At 36.5% G+C, this 14,708-nt stretch overlaps 1 protein-coding gene across 19 annotated transcripts in view; it reads right to left on the reverse strand.

Annotated features, from left to right (window-relative positions):
* Positions 1–14,708, reverse strand: part of DLG2 (discs large MAGUK scaffold protein 2) — a 1,979,996-nt gene that overhangs the window by 941,881 nt on the left and 1,023,407 nt on the right. The window lies entirely within an intron of this gene.

The raw sequence follows: 14,708 nt of genomic DNA on the forward strand, positions 1-14,708 counted from the left end.
ACACTAGACTTAAATAGATGCTAAATATATTTTGGTAAGAGAGCAGAACACACACAAAGGAAACACATAGAGAACATATGTTAACTAAAGAGTAGTGGTAGAAAAAACATTTTTAATAGATGATAATGACAAATTTAAAATTTACAAATTACTGCAGGACTTCAACATAAAGTAAGGAAAGGCATAGTTTAAATGTATCCATATTATGACTGCTCAACCTGCTAAAAATATAATCAAAAGAAATTTCTGTACCATAATTGCCATAAAAGAGAAACAATTATTTATCTTGAGGGAAAAACAAGTCTAATTGGTACTTTTAGAACAAAAATAGCACTTTGCTGTTATAATGCACTCTCCTTTTCTCATTTCTTCACTAGGATCTCAGAAATTCATTTCCCTTGTTTCTTAAATATGTATATTTTATAAAGAGCTCAGACTCTTAGGAGATATTTTGCTTCCATTCTTCCCATCTTATATATTATTTCAAGGACACACTACACAGAATGAAAATTATTTTACATGAGCCTTCCTTACACTTAGGAACTTCACAGCAATATACAAATCAATTATTTTAATTTCTTTTTTAAAAGTCATTAAAACCCTAAGGTCTTAAGTTGTTTCTTTTATTTATGTCTCTTTAGCTATCATTATGCTGTTTTGTCTTATTTACAAAAGCCAAAGAGTAAGTGACTTTTGTTCTACAGCTGGTGAAAGCTGTCAGCATGTATGGAGATAGGATAAATCCTCATGTTTTGGGGAGAAGGCAGTTTACTTCCTGAGGGTTACACTAGTGAAAAAGACAGTGGATGAAGTCAGCTATCTTTTCTTAGAGGAAAATATTCACCCCAAATCAGATAAAAAGAGCAGGGCTTGGCTGTAATTCCTTTACAGAAAATAAGGTCTAGTCTCAAGAAGACACAATTCAAATATAATATTACAAAAGAAAGCTACAGACTGTGTTAATCTCATCACTGGTATTCAAAGATTTAAAGGAATGATGATTAAATGTCTGGGCTTGAAATCAGTATATCTGGATTCATAAACCAACTCTGCTTTTCTTCCTGTGTGATTGAAATAGAGATCTTCCTCAAGTTATGATAGGGTTATGTGTGACAAACCCATTGTAAATTGAAATTTTTGTTAAGTCAAAAAATGTATTTAATATACTTAATCTACCAAATATCATAGCTTAGCTTAGCCTATCTTAAACGTGCTCAGAACACTTACATTAGTCTACAGTTGGGCAAAACCATGTAATACACAAGCCTATTTTATAATAAATTGTTGAATATTTCATGCACTTTATTGAATACTATACTGCAAGTAAAATGCAGAATAGTTCAAAGGGTACAGAATGGTTGTAAAGTGTACCAGATGCTTCCCCTTGTGATTGTGTGGCTGACTGGGAGCTGCAGCTCACTGTCACTGCTCAGCATTACAAGAGTGTATTGTACTACTTATCATTAGCCTGGGGAAAGACCAAAATTCAAAATTTGAAGTATGGTTTCTACTGAATAGATATTGCCCTTAACACCACTGTAAAGTTAAAAACCTGAAGGTCAAACCATCACAGGTGAGGGACTGTCTGTATTCACTTAACTTCTTGGGTTCATCAGTATCCTCATAAATAAACAAGGATAATAAGGATTCCCTATAGAATTGTTCTGGGGATTAAAATAAAGGTACTATATGAAAGCACATAAAACAAGGTCAGGAATATGGCTAACACTCAATACATAGCACCTGTTATTAATATTTTGTTATTTTACTATTTCTAGGATTTCTAATTGCCTTTTATCTTCCCTATTTCTTAACTTCAATTATTCTCAAACACTGTATCAGGTTTTTGTTACTTGATTCTTAGTTATTTTTTAAAGATTTATTTATTCATCTGAGAGAGAGAAAGAGAGGGAACCTGCACCCACAAGCAGGGAGCGGGAGGGGTACAGGGAGAGAATCCTCAAGAAGACTCCCTGCTGAGCACAGAGCCCGGGTTCTTGGCTCAATCTCAGGACCCATGAGATCAGGACCTGAGCCGAAACCAAGAATCAGATGCTCAACCAACTGACCCACACAAGTGCCCTTATTCTCAATTATTTTTAAACTCTGCATCATTATAGTGATTCTGTTAGGCCTTCTTTCACCTAGAGGCTTCTTACTCAGAGTTCTCCGACCATTTAAGACAAACTGGACAAGCTCATTTCTTGTCTTACTTTTGTAAAAAGTACCTAACTCACATAGTAGAGAGAATTATACACAGTAATTAATTAAAAGCTATTTGTAGTACCATGCAAAGAATTAGGCAGTTGATAAGAGTGAACACTATTTTCACTCACAATGTTCTTTGCTTTTTTAGCTGACTCATTCCTTTTTTTTTTTCTTTCTTACTGGTTTTATTTATTTATTTATTTATTTATTTATTTATTTATTATTTTTTATTTATTTATTTTTTCTTTTTCTTTTTTTTTTAATTTATTTTTATTGGTGTTCAATTTACTAACATACAGAATAACCCCCAGTGCCCGTCACCCATTCACTCCCACCCCCCGCCCTCCTCCCCTTCTACCACCCCTAGTTCGTTTCCCAGAGTTAGCAGTCTTTACTTTCTGTCTCCCTTTCTGATATTTCCCACACATTTCTTCTCCCTTCCCTTATATTCCCTTTCACTATTATTTATATTCCCCAAATGAATGAGAACATATAATGTTTGTCCTTCTCCGATTGACTTACTTCACTCAGCATAATACCCTCCAGTAGCTGACTCATTCCTAATTGATCTTTTGAGTGTTAGTTCAGAAGTGTTTTCCTATAAGACCCTTCTTTCTTTGTTCCCTAACTTACTCCTAAACCCTTGCTCACCTTTCCAATACCCCATCATTTCCTGTCCTGTGCTCTCTATCCACAGAACACTATAGTTCAAATATTTTCTCTATTGTACTGAAATTGTCTTTCTTTCTGTTTCTCTTTAATGAAATTGTAAGGTGTCTGAAGGCCAAAATTATGTCTTATTGTAGATCTCTGTCTATAAGTACTCAAAACAAGTTTATTGAATTGTTCCCACAAAACTCAGGATAAGGTAGAGACTTTGACAAAGTTCGGTCCTTGAAGTTTTATGTGAGTACCCAACAAACTTCTTCTCTGATATCCTTACTTCAGTATCGTTAAGTATCCTTTTCTATCACATTATATTTTTATTTTTCTTCACCTTTACTTATAAAAGAAATCCATTTCCATCATTCTTCCAACCTTTCTCTATAAACTGAGCAATGGAATGTGGAGAAATACATTTATATAGGTAATAAAAGAGGACTATTCTTCTGGAAAGATAATTTCAAACAAAACAAAACTCTATTTTAAAAGATAAATAAACAAAAGAATAAACATGCATACAGCCTAGATGACAATTGTTTAAAGCCACTACTTCCAAACAAGTTTGGGCTCTTATTGCATACTGTATTTTCTAAAATATAGCCCCATAAAGGTTAGCTTTCACCAAATCAGAACATGTTGGTACTCCTGTAACCTGTTGGGTCAAAGGATTCAGGCAAGAGGACTAGCTGGAAATCCAGATGGCTTAGGTGCAGGGCTTAAAATAAAACTATAATGGGAGAACAGTTTAGAAAACGTGGATTATGTCAGTTACTTATAACGAAAGCTTGAGCAAGTTATTTAACTTCCATAAACTTGTACTGACTCATCTGTAGAAGGGAATAATGCTACCTCCCACAGAACTGTTGAGAAGATTACATGAGGTCATCTATGACAGTGTGTTTTCTAAACTTGGCAGGATAAATCTAATAGGATACTTAAGTCTTGTGAAGCCCTAAAGTTGGCTACTTCCTCTCCTTCTTGCTTTCATTCACTACTTCTAGTCATGTGGGCCTCTCTCTGTCTCTCCCCAGAAGTGAAGCCTCTTGGGGCAATTTTAACTTATTTCTCATAATGATTCCCAAAACTTATGGAGTAGATTTGAACAGAGTAAATTTTTTCAAGTCTGCTGAATGCATATAATAATAAAGAAGAATGGAATGAATGGATAACATAACAGGTAATGAGAAATTAAATGAATAAATTGCTCTCTCACTTGAGGAAGCTATTTACTAAAACATTTTAGAAGAGAAAAAAAAGTTGACTATCAACTGTTCAGAGGTCAGGACATAGAATATATAATTAATTCATGCAGACAGAAAAGTGTTCCATCTAAAAAATCACCAAATTCTTTGGGCTCAGAGGATTTGTGTACAAATATAGGTGTTTTTGCTAATCTGCAGGTCATTATTCATTAAGGGAAACTTAAAGTGTGAGATTGGCATGCCATGACTAAACCATAATTAAACTCCTTATAGTTAGTCTTTATGAGCAGAATGCAACTTACTCTGGGCAACCAAGGAGGCTGGAATTCCATTCTGCATAATCACTTAAACACAATTAAAAGGATGGAAGGAACATATTAAGTAAGAAGGGTATCTGATGCCCTCCAAATATTCTTAACTAGCTTCCAATAATCTTTTTTTTATAAATTTTTATTTATTTATGATAGTCACACACACACACACACACACACACACAGAGAGAGAAAGAGGCAGAGACACAGGCAGAGGGAGAAGCAGGCTCCATGCACTGGGAGCCCGACATGGGATTCGATCCCGGGTCTCCAGGATCACGCCCTGGGCCAAAGGCAGGTGCCAAACCTCTGCGCCACCCAGGGATCCCAGCTTCCAATAATCTGAAATGGATGTAGTATTATGAAGTTATCTGAAACTTTTTTTGAATCTGTAGGTAAGTACATTGTGCAGGAGAGAGAGAGAGGGGAGAGTTTGATACCCCTGAACTATGAAATAAGGAAAATAAAAGTATCCTGATTTAACTTATAAAATCAAAATTTAATAGACCTAGTAAATTATGTGAGGGAGATTGGAAGGGTCCCAGCTCAGCAAGACCTAAATGTCATCTGAGTAAATTAATGGGTATAATTCAAGATACATCTATGAGAAGAAAGGTCAGTCATCCAGCAAGGTGGACATAAAGAATCACTGAGTCAAAGTTTGGTAGTGTACATTCTAGTTCTATTCGAAGGGAAGATGCTCTGTCAAAAGAACTTTATGAGAGTGTAAGCATCTGGCAGTTTCATCTTTATGTGGTTAGAGGGACAGCAGGCTTCAGAGCATGAGGATGTTAAATGTTCAAAAGTTACAATGAGAACACCTTTGATCTACCAACAACAGCCTTTATCAAGTGTACTCACCAATATTCAGTTCCTCTTTACTTTAGGGTACAAGAGATGATTGCACTTTGCCTCCTCAAACTTAGTTATAGCAGTTGGACTTACTTTGGTTCATTTCATCACCAGGGATATGCACCATATATTGGTGGAATTTTTTTAAAGACTTTATTTGAGAGACACACAGAGAGAGGTAGAGACATAGGCAGAAGGAGAAGCAGGCTCCCTGTGGGGAGCCCCATGTGGGACTCCATGCCAGGACCCCAAGATCACGCCCTGAGCTGAAGGCAGATGCTCAACCACTGAGCCACCCAGGCATCCCATGGTGGAAAAATTTTAAAGCCAAGTTCAAGATCCTTTATCATTCCTTCTCCCTTGCTGAACCAGCTTTCATGAAGTAGCCTCTGTCATCCCTGGCTTCCTGAATAAGAATGCTTAGAGTCAGTCCCATCGCCCACTACTATGGGACATGACGTATGAGAGATAATTGAGCCTTAGTATTTAGCCTCACATTTTGTGGCTGTCTGTCCCAGTATAACCTAACCTAGTCAGACACAGGCTAGTTTTGGGTTATCATTTGGCTCCGCTTATAATTCACATACCAGGGGATAGTTAAAGTATGTGGACATTTAGCCAACTTAGACGTTTTGTTTTGTTTTGTTTTTTCCCGTTAAAATTAGTAAACTCTAATAAGCATACATTCAACTCGACAAGCGTTTTATGAGCTTTGTTGATGTGAATCAGTAGCCCTGAGTCTGACTGATTCTGGAATTCTGCCTAAAGTTAGTTTTTGAGCTTTCAAAACAAAAGTGTGAGAGTGAAGCTCCATAAGTTCATGAAGGTAACACACTCTTTTTGAAGATTCTCTGAAGCCAGGTGGCTCTTTCTAACACATTTGAGCTATGCCCACACCTTCTTATTAGAAGAGTCAACAAAGGTCATTAATGTTTTAAACTCAAATAATCTACTATGGTATAATGCATCCCATGTATTTCAAAAAGCGAACTGAGTCTCTAACACTATTGTACATCTATAATGCACCAGATCGCAGGTGCTTTTATACATATTCTACACCATGATTCTCATGATGATTCTCTCTAAGGTAAATTTAATCTATATTCATTTTATAGACAAGAAATATGTGGCATTGTTAAGTGATTTGATTTATTATGTAATATTATATATTACCTTCTATGGAGCCAGAATTTCAGTCCAGGTATTCTGTCTCCAAGTCTAAAAGTTGTTATACACAGTAAAGAATTTGATTGGATGTTTATTATTCAGCTAAAATAGCCTCCTATATGCCATGATCTCGTAAACATGTCCCTATTTACCCTCTCTCTATGGTACTTAATTTGATATACTTTGAATGCATAATATTTCCATTTTTCAATTTATTCATTAGCGAGAATGAACAATACCCAATAATGAGACTAAATAACATAATTCCTATGGAGCCAAAGTGAGTCATACAGAATAATTTGCAAGAAACATCTAAATAATTCTAAAGGATGATAATTGAATATGCAGTTTGACACAAATATGCCTAACTCATTCCAAAATGGCTTACACTGACTCTGTAGTCATGGACCTAGTCAATATTAATTTTTCTTGAATAAGTAGCCCATATGTATGGCTGTCAGATGGTAGGTCCATAACACCTCTGCTTTAAGACAGAAGAGACAGAAGGGGCAGAGTGGGAGTTAATTGTGAACATCGATATCAAGATCACCTCACTCCTGTGTTTTTCAGTGCCCTCTGCTACCCCGATCTTGGCTGCATTTTGGTTCAGGGCTAGATTCTAACTTTGATCACTGGGATATATTATTTTGACAGTAGTCTCTCTACCCAAAGACGTTAGCCTGGACCACAGAATTATCACTTGCTCATGCCTTCAGGGTATTTAGTACCCATTTTAGGTGACACTCCATACTCATAGCCTTTCATTAGGAATGGAGAGATTTTGTAGGCTATGGCATTAGAGCACCATTTATGCTTGCTCAAAACTTCTTTGGCCCTAAAAGTAAGCAAGTACATGCTAATGGTAGTCAGCATAAATATCACAGAAACACTGTGGGGTTGAAAATCAAATAAGAATTTATTGACAGAGGATGTCTATCTTTTCCTATCCATGAGGTTATCAAATCCCAGAGCCTGAATTCATAATTCATTCATTAGGGATTATAATCACTAACTGACAGAGGCTTTGTGAGAAATAAACAAAATAGCAATAAAAACAAGATCCTAGTACAGTACGGGTGCATGGAGGGTGCTCAGTAAATAATTCCCATCTTCCCTGCCTTTGTGTTAAGATAGGTTAGGTTTGTTGTGAGAACGCAGTGACCCTGACATTTCAGTAGCTTAATGAAACTCAGGTTACTTCTCACTCATGCTACCTTATTGCGTATTAGCAGGGTACTTTGCTCTGCATATCATTCAGGGATCTAGACCAACAGACTCCACATTTCATAGCTATAGAATCTGGAACATGAAGCTTCCTCAAGCTCTGTGTCAGGAATAGATCATATTGGAGGGAAGTGTGCTGATATGCTCTGGCCTAGGTAGGATGTGTATCACTTTTCCCACAATCTATTGTCCAGAACTAGTCTCATGATCCATTCTAATCACAAGGGACTAAGCAATGCAGAGTGGCAGACAGCGGTAGCACTACTCTCATTGCCGTAACTTCCCTGTTCCTACATACAGAATATATCTCAATAAGGGATTTAGTGATACAAATAGAACCTGTGAGCAGACCTTCAAGAGACCTTCAGCAAGGTTCAAACATCTCAGATTTCAGATTCTGTTTTGTTAGATCATTCCTTAAACTGGGGTTTAACCCCAAGTCAGTGGGTTTCAGTTAAGATAGGCTAAAATCAACACATGGTGTTTCACTTTTTTTCCTCTGAACAAGCTGTCTAAAACTGGAAGCCTCAAAAAAAAAAAAAGATTGGAAGCCTCTTGGAGTTTGTTGCCAAATGACCTTGGTGAATCTGCTTTTTGATAGGTCCTTCCTAGGCATTCATAAATATTAAGTCCCCATATTGCAAGGTGGGGAGTTGGTATGGTATTGGTATGGTATGGTATGGTATTGTGAGTTGGTATGTTAATTGTTTATAGGTTCATGTGAATAACAAGATGAATTCTATCTATTGGAAACTGATGCAAAAATCTGCCTGAAATAACAGTTTCCATTTCCAGAGACAGAAAGGAAGGTAAAAAGTCCTTTGAGCTAAACCAGGATAGTGTCCTATGAATGTCCTTGGAGTAATGGAGTAATGGAGTAATTTCTTCCACTAAGGAAGCTAATTACTATTGGCTTAAAAAAAAAAAACAACTGGGTACCCCAAGATAAAGGGCAGAAACATCTTTCTATCCACTTAGTACTTCATTATACAGTTATTAGTACATGCTATTTAACAACATTAAGTTAAGCACCACATACAAAGATATGCAAGACTTCACTCTCATTAGGTTCACAGCAATGCAATGTGCCTTCTGCTAAGTTGATGATATAGTATAATTAATAAGCCCCCATATAAGGGACATATAGATTCTTCTTAATCGGTCCTAAAAAAATCAAGGAAAATAATCATAAGAGATATACTCCATCTCATTGAGAATGAGAATAAGGAAAATTTTTGTTTGTTTTCTTTTGTTTTCAGAAGAAATATCTAGCTGTCATACTTGACTTCATCTACCTAGTTGCTTAGGCAACCAAAAAACATAAGAGAAACAGGAAAATGCCCTGAATCATTAATCAATAGCAATTTTGTCTTCCTTTGCAGACTTTGGATTGCCTGAAAGTTATCATTATTTTAGTTGGTTTTAAAATATATAGATTCCAAAGGCAATACAACTCATCTGGTAATTTAAGATAAACCACAAACTTGATGGCTTTGAAATTATCATTTATTTAAAAATACTTAATATATGACCTGGCACAAATAAAACACTTGATAAAATTTAGCCACATTGATTATATGGGCACAAGAATTAACATTCTTGGCATCATAAGCCCAGTAACAACAGAGTGACAGAGAATGCCTGTGGGTATACAGCTGATAGTCACCAGGTAGAAAAGGTTACATGTATTCTTGTTACTACATTTTAAAAATAATATAAAGCTTACTCAACTTCAGAATGGCCTAATGATGTAGGCATTTTCTGAAAGCTTTTCATTTCAACCTTTCCTAAGCAGAAGTGTTTTGAAAGATAAAATAAGATCTGTAAGATACTATAAAATAGTGCTCCAGCCCTTAGGCAGTTTACAAACCAGTTAGAATATTAAGAGAAATGCACAAAGAGCTATAATGAGCCAGAAGAAGAGAGTTTAGAAAAGTCATGAAGATTCAGGGTACGACACAGCTTGGAAAGTGAGGATAAGCTTCATTAAGGTGGTATCATTAAAATGGCATTGAAAAAACAGATGAGAGGATTTCAAAAGACTAGGATAAAGGAAATCTAACCAACTGGAAGAAGGGAAAATACATTGCAAATGAACAAGCAATGGAGGCAAAATCCTTTAATATATTCCAGAAAGAGAATTCATTTTACTCGAGAAAGGGATTGGTGGAAGATGTGGCTGGAAAGGCAGAGTTAGACCAAATCAACAAGGAAACTTGAATTGCAGAGCAAAGAGTTATTTGTAAATCTGTAGGTATCAAGAAATACTATCTTTAATATTAGTAATCTCTTTTCTTCACTGTTATGAAAGAAACCTCTAACATAGCTGCTGCATTCAAGAAATCAAAAGAAAAAACAAACAAGGCAAACTGACTGAGTCAGAGTTTAGTCTTTTAATTCACCAACAAGCTGTTGAAAGTCAAAACTGAGGAACAAAGGAAAGCTCAGCAAAGTTTTATTACGACAATAGAACTGGAAAGAAAATAAGGAGAAAAGGAGGCTCCACTAGTTAAGCACCCAGTGGCCTTACTGGAGGAAAGTCCTGGGTGATTACAGGTGGGATGGGAGTGATGAGCTGACCTCCAGAGCTTGGTGAAAGCCTTAGTTGATGGCTGTGGCCAAAGGCATGATACTGCATAGGAGCTGTGCTAACTGAGTCATTAGCTTTTAGTGTTTTTGCTGTAGGGTATGTGTCATCCAGGCTGTAACTTGTCCAGCAGAAGGATCCCTTTCACTAGCCTACAGGCAAGGATGGATTTCCATTTTAACTTCTCCTCTGTGTGACCAGCACCACTCATTTTCCATAGCCAAGAGCACTTGCAAGACAGCTTATGTCACTTCCTCATCACCACCTCACTGTTTCTTGGCCAGAAACTCTGCTGGAATCCAAAGGATTTGTGACTATGTGAAAAAGGACATTCACTTCAGGTGGCTTAAAGGGAAGGGACAATGGTAAAACTATCCTACAGGAGGCAAAGAAGGATAATTAAGATTTTTTATAAGGTTGATGGAAGTAACAAATATTGTAGTTATGGTGCTAAAGAGTCTATAATTTTACACCTAAATACATGTTTAATATTTATAAAACTGAGGGATTCCTGGGTGGCTCAGCGGTAGAGCATATGCCTTCAGCCCAGGGCATGATCCTGGAGACCAGGGATTGAGTCCCACGTCAGGCTCGGCTCCCTGCCTGGAGCCTGCTTCTCCCTCTGCCTGTCTGTCTGTCTGTCTCTCTCTCTCTCTCTCTCTGTCTCATGAATAAATAAGATCTATTCTGCACTCCTTTATCTCTAAGACTGAAGACATTGTAAAATTTGTGACACTATCAAACAAACTTCACTGTAGTCATTTTCTCTTTTTTCAGCTATAATCTTGCTTTGGTCTAAGCAGTCATTACTTAATGTTCCCAAGGATAATGGTGATTCTTTATTCTAGATTTTAGATATAGGAACTCTTATTGATTGATTGATTGATTGATTGATTTAATTATATTTTGAAGAGAGAGAGATAGCAAGCATAAGTGGGAGGTGGGAAGGAGCAGAGGTAGGGGGAGAGAAAGAATCTCAAGCAGACTCTCTGCTGAGTGTGGAGCCAGATGACCCTTTAAATGACCCTGAGATCATGACCTGAGCCGAAATAAAGAGTTGGATGCTCAACCAACTGAGCTACCCAGGCACCCACAGGCAACTTTTTTTGTATATGCAATGCCCTTTGAGTATTATCACTTCCTTTTTTCTGAACCCATCTGATATTCTTGTTTAAAATGTACTTCCTAAATATATCCCACTAAACACTTCATTCCCTTTCTAGTAAAGGAAACATAAGTGCCTTATGTTGACTAAGTGCAAGTTTATGTAAATCCTCTGTGTGTACTGGCCATATTTACCTTATTTAATAAGAATTATACTAGATGCAGTATATAAGTGTTTAACATATTTTTAATCAAAACTGGATTTAATAATTTCCTTCCTAAACTTCCCACTTTTCATTGCCTAACTTCTTATTGGCACTGGGATAACCAATTTGAGTTCCTGAAAGCTTTCCTAAGGCTTGTTTTCTGGCTCCAAGTGTAATAAGTTGCCAGCTTTTTTCAATTCTGTTTCTACGATTTCTCTCATATTCATCTTCTTTTCTTTTATTCTTAACACCATGACCCTAATGAATACTAGAAGCTTTTAACCATGATGTTTTGACAAGAGGCTTTGGTATTCTTGTGTGATGAAAAAAGTAATAAGGTGGACTGGGGTGCCTGGGTAGCTCAGATGGTTAAGTGGATGCCTTCGGCTCAGGTCATGATCTCTGGGTCCTGGGATCGAGCCCTGCTTCAGGCTCCTTGCTCATCAGGAAGTCTGCTTCTCTCTTTCTCTCTGCCTCTGCCCCCATGCATGTGTGCATTCTCTCTCATTCTCTATCTCAAATGAATAAATAAAAACTTTTTTAAAAAGAAAAATGGATTTCAAGAAATTGGTTAATATTAATAAAAGCAGTTTGTCCATAATTTAGTTAAAATTAAATGACAGTATGTTTTTCCATTTCTTTGGTCATCTTTAATTTCTCTTTCAGGGCTTTATGGTTTCAAGAGTACAGGTCTTTCACCTCTGTGGTTAGGTTTATTCCCAGGTATCTTATTGTTTTAGGTGCAATTGTAGGTGGGATTAGTTCCTGAATTTCTCTTTCTGTTGCTTCATTATTGATGCATAGAAATGTAACAGATTTCTGTATGTTGATTTTGTACTTTGTGACTACTTAATCCAGTTATCAATTCTAGCAGTTTTTTGATGGATTCTTTCAGGTTTTCTATATATATAGCATCATGTCATCTGCAAACAGTGAAAGTTGTACTTCTTCCTTGCTGATTTGGTTGCCTTTCATTTCTTTTTGTTGTCTGATTGCTACAGCTAGGACTTCCAGTACTATGTGAAATAACAGTGTGAGAGAGGATATTACTCTCTTGTTCCTGACTATAGAGGAAAAGCTCTCAGTTTTTCCTCATTGAAGATGCTATTAGTTGTGGGTTTTTCAAATATGGCGTTTTGATGTTGAGGTATGTTCCCTCTATCCTGCTTTGTTGAGGGCTTTTACCATGAATCAATGTTATAGTTTGTCAAATGCTCTTTCTGCATCTATTGAAAGGATCATATAGTTCTTATCTTTCTTTCATCAATGTGATATATCACACTGATATCACCTCACACTATCAGAATGGCTAAAATAAAAAACACAAGAAACAACAGGTGTTGATGAGGATGTAGAACAAAGGTAACCCTCTTCCTACTATTGGTGGGAATGTAAACTGGTGCAGCAACTCTGGAAAACAGTATGGGGTTTCCTCAAAAAGTTAAAAATAGAACTAATACAATCCAGCAATTGCATTACTAGGTATTTACCCAAAGAACACAAAAACACTAAATCAAAGGGATACATGCATCCCACAGTTTGTAGTAGCATTATCTACAATAGCCAAATTATAGAAACAGCCCTGTGTCCATCAGATGATCAATAAATGAGGAAGACGTGATATGCACACACACACACACACTGGAATATTACTCAGCCATAAAAAAGAATGGAATCTTGCCCTCTGCAACAGCATAGATGGACCTAAAGAGTATTATGCTAAGAAAAATAAATGAATCAAAGACAAATACTATATTATTTCACTTATGTGGAATTGAATAAACAAAATACACAAACAAATGGAAAAAAAAAGAGAGAGAGAGGGAGGCAAGCCAAGAAACAGACTCCTAACTATAGAGAACAAACTAATGGTTACTAGAGGGGAGATAAGTGGGAGGATGGGTGAAATAGGTGATGGGTATTAAACAATGCACTTGTGATAAGCACCAGGTGTTGTATGGAAGTCTTGAATCACTATATTATACCCCTGAAACTATTATAACATTGCATGATAACTAACTGGAATTTATTTATTTATTTGTTTATTTATTTGTATGTTTATTTATTTATTTAGATTTTATTTATTTATTCATGAGAGACAGAGAGAGAGGCAGAGGCACAGGCAGAGGGAAAAAAGCAGGCGCCCTGCAGGGAGCCTGATGTGGGACTTGATCCCAGGACCCCCGGATCATGACCTAAGCCAAAGGTAGATGCTTAACCACTGAGCCACCCAGGTGCCCCTAACTGTAATTTAAATAAAATCTTAAAAACAATGAATGAGAGAAAATCTAAGTCCATCTAACAAAAGGCGTCTAACTCACTTTCATCCCAATCTGTGCACTTTATTGAGAATAAATAAATGGGTGGAGTTAAAGCGATTACAATGGAGACTGTACATTTCCCAGGATTATATCTTTGGTCTATACAGATACAAATGTCATCTTTCAGTTGAGTTTTGGCAGAGATAAAGTTTGACAAGAGCCAAACTACCACTTTGTCTCTAATTTCCTTTTCCTCTAATTCATCTTATATGCTGCCAGAAAATCATTTTTCTTAAAGGACAATGCTCTGGTAGAATAGTGTCTATGCTCAAAAATATCCCATGGCTACCCATAACCTACAGTCCATACTCCTTGCGTTGATATACCAAGCTCTCCTCAAATTGGCCCACTTTATTGCCCAAAGTCTGTCTCCTAATAATTTCCTTCAGTCACTCTTTATTTCAACCAAACTGAAATGCTGGCTTCAATCTTTCACATTAATGCCAGGATGATGCTTGTATTCACACTGGACTTCTTTTTCCAATGATTTGCATGAGCTTTAACATGCAAGCAAATGCCACCTGGCCTTTAACCTCAGCTCAAATCTACCTTTTCCATGAAATCCTTTCTAATCACCCATATTTGAAATATCTTTTCTTTTTATGGCTAACATTTTCCATCATGTATCAGGCACCCCTGAAAAAGCTTTCTTTAACAAATATTTAAAAAGAAGAATGTTCAGCAATTAATAAGAACATAAGGTCTTAAGGCAGAGAGGATGGGTTCCAGTTCCAGCTCTATAATTTGATAGATTTGTGGTGTTGGGCAAAATATTTAGCCCACAGTTTTCTTATCTGTAAAATGGAAATAATAATCACATAGTAGCTATCACACATGACTGTTGCAAGGATTAAATAAAATTA

Source organism: Canis aureus, chromosome 23, assembly GCF_053574225.1.
Source record: "Canis aureus isolate CA01 chromosome 23, VMU_Caureus_v.1.0, whole genome shotgun sequence".
Classification (NCBI taxonomy): Eukaryota; Metazoa; Chordata; class Mammalia; order Carnivora; family Canidae; genus Canis; species Canis aureus.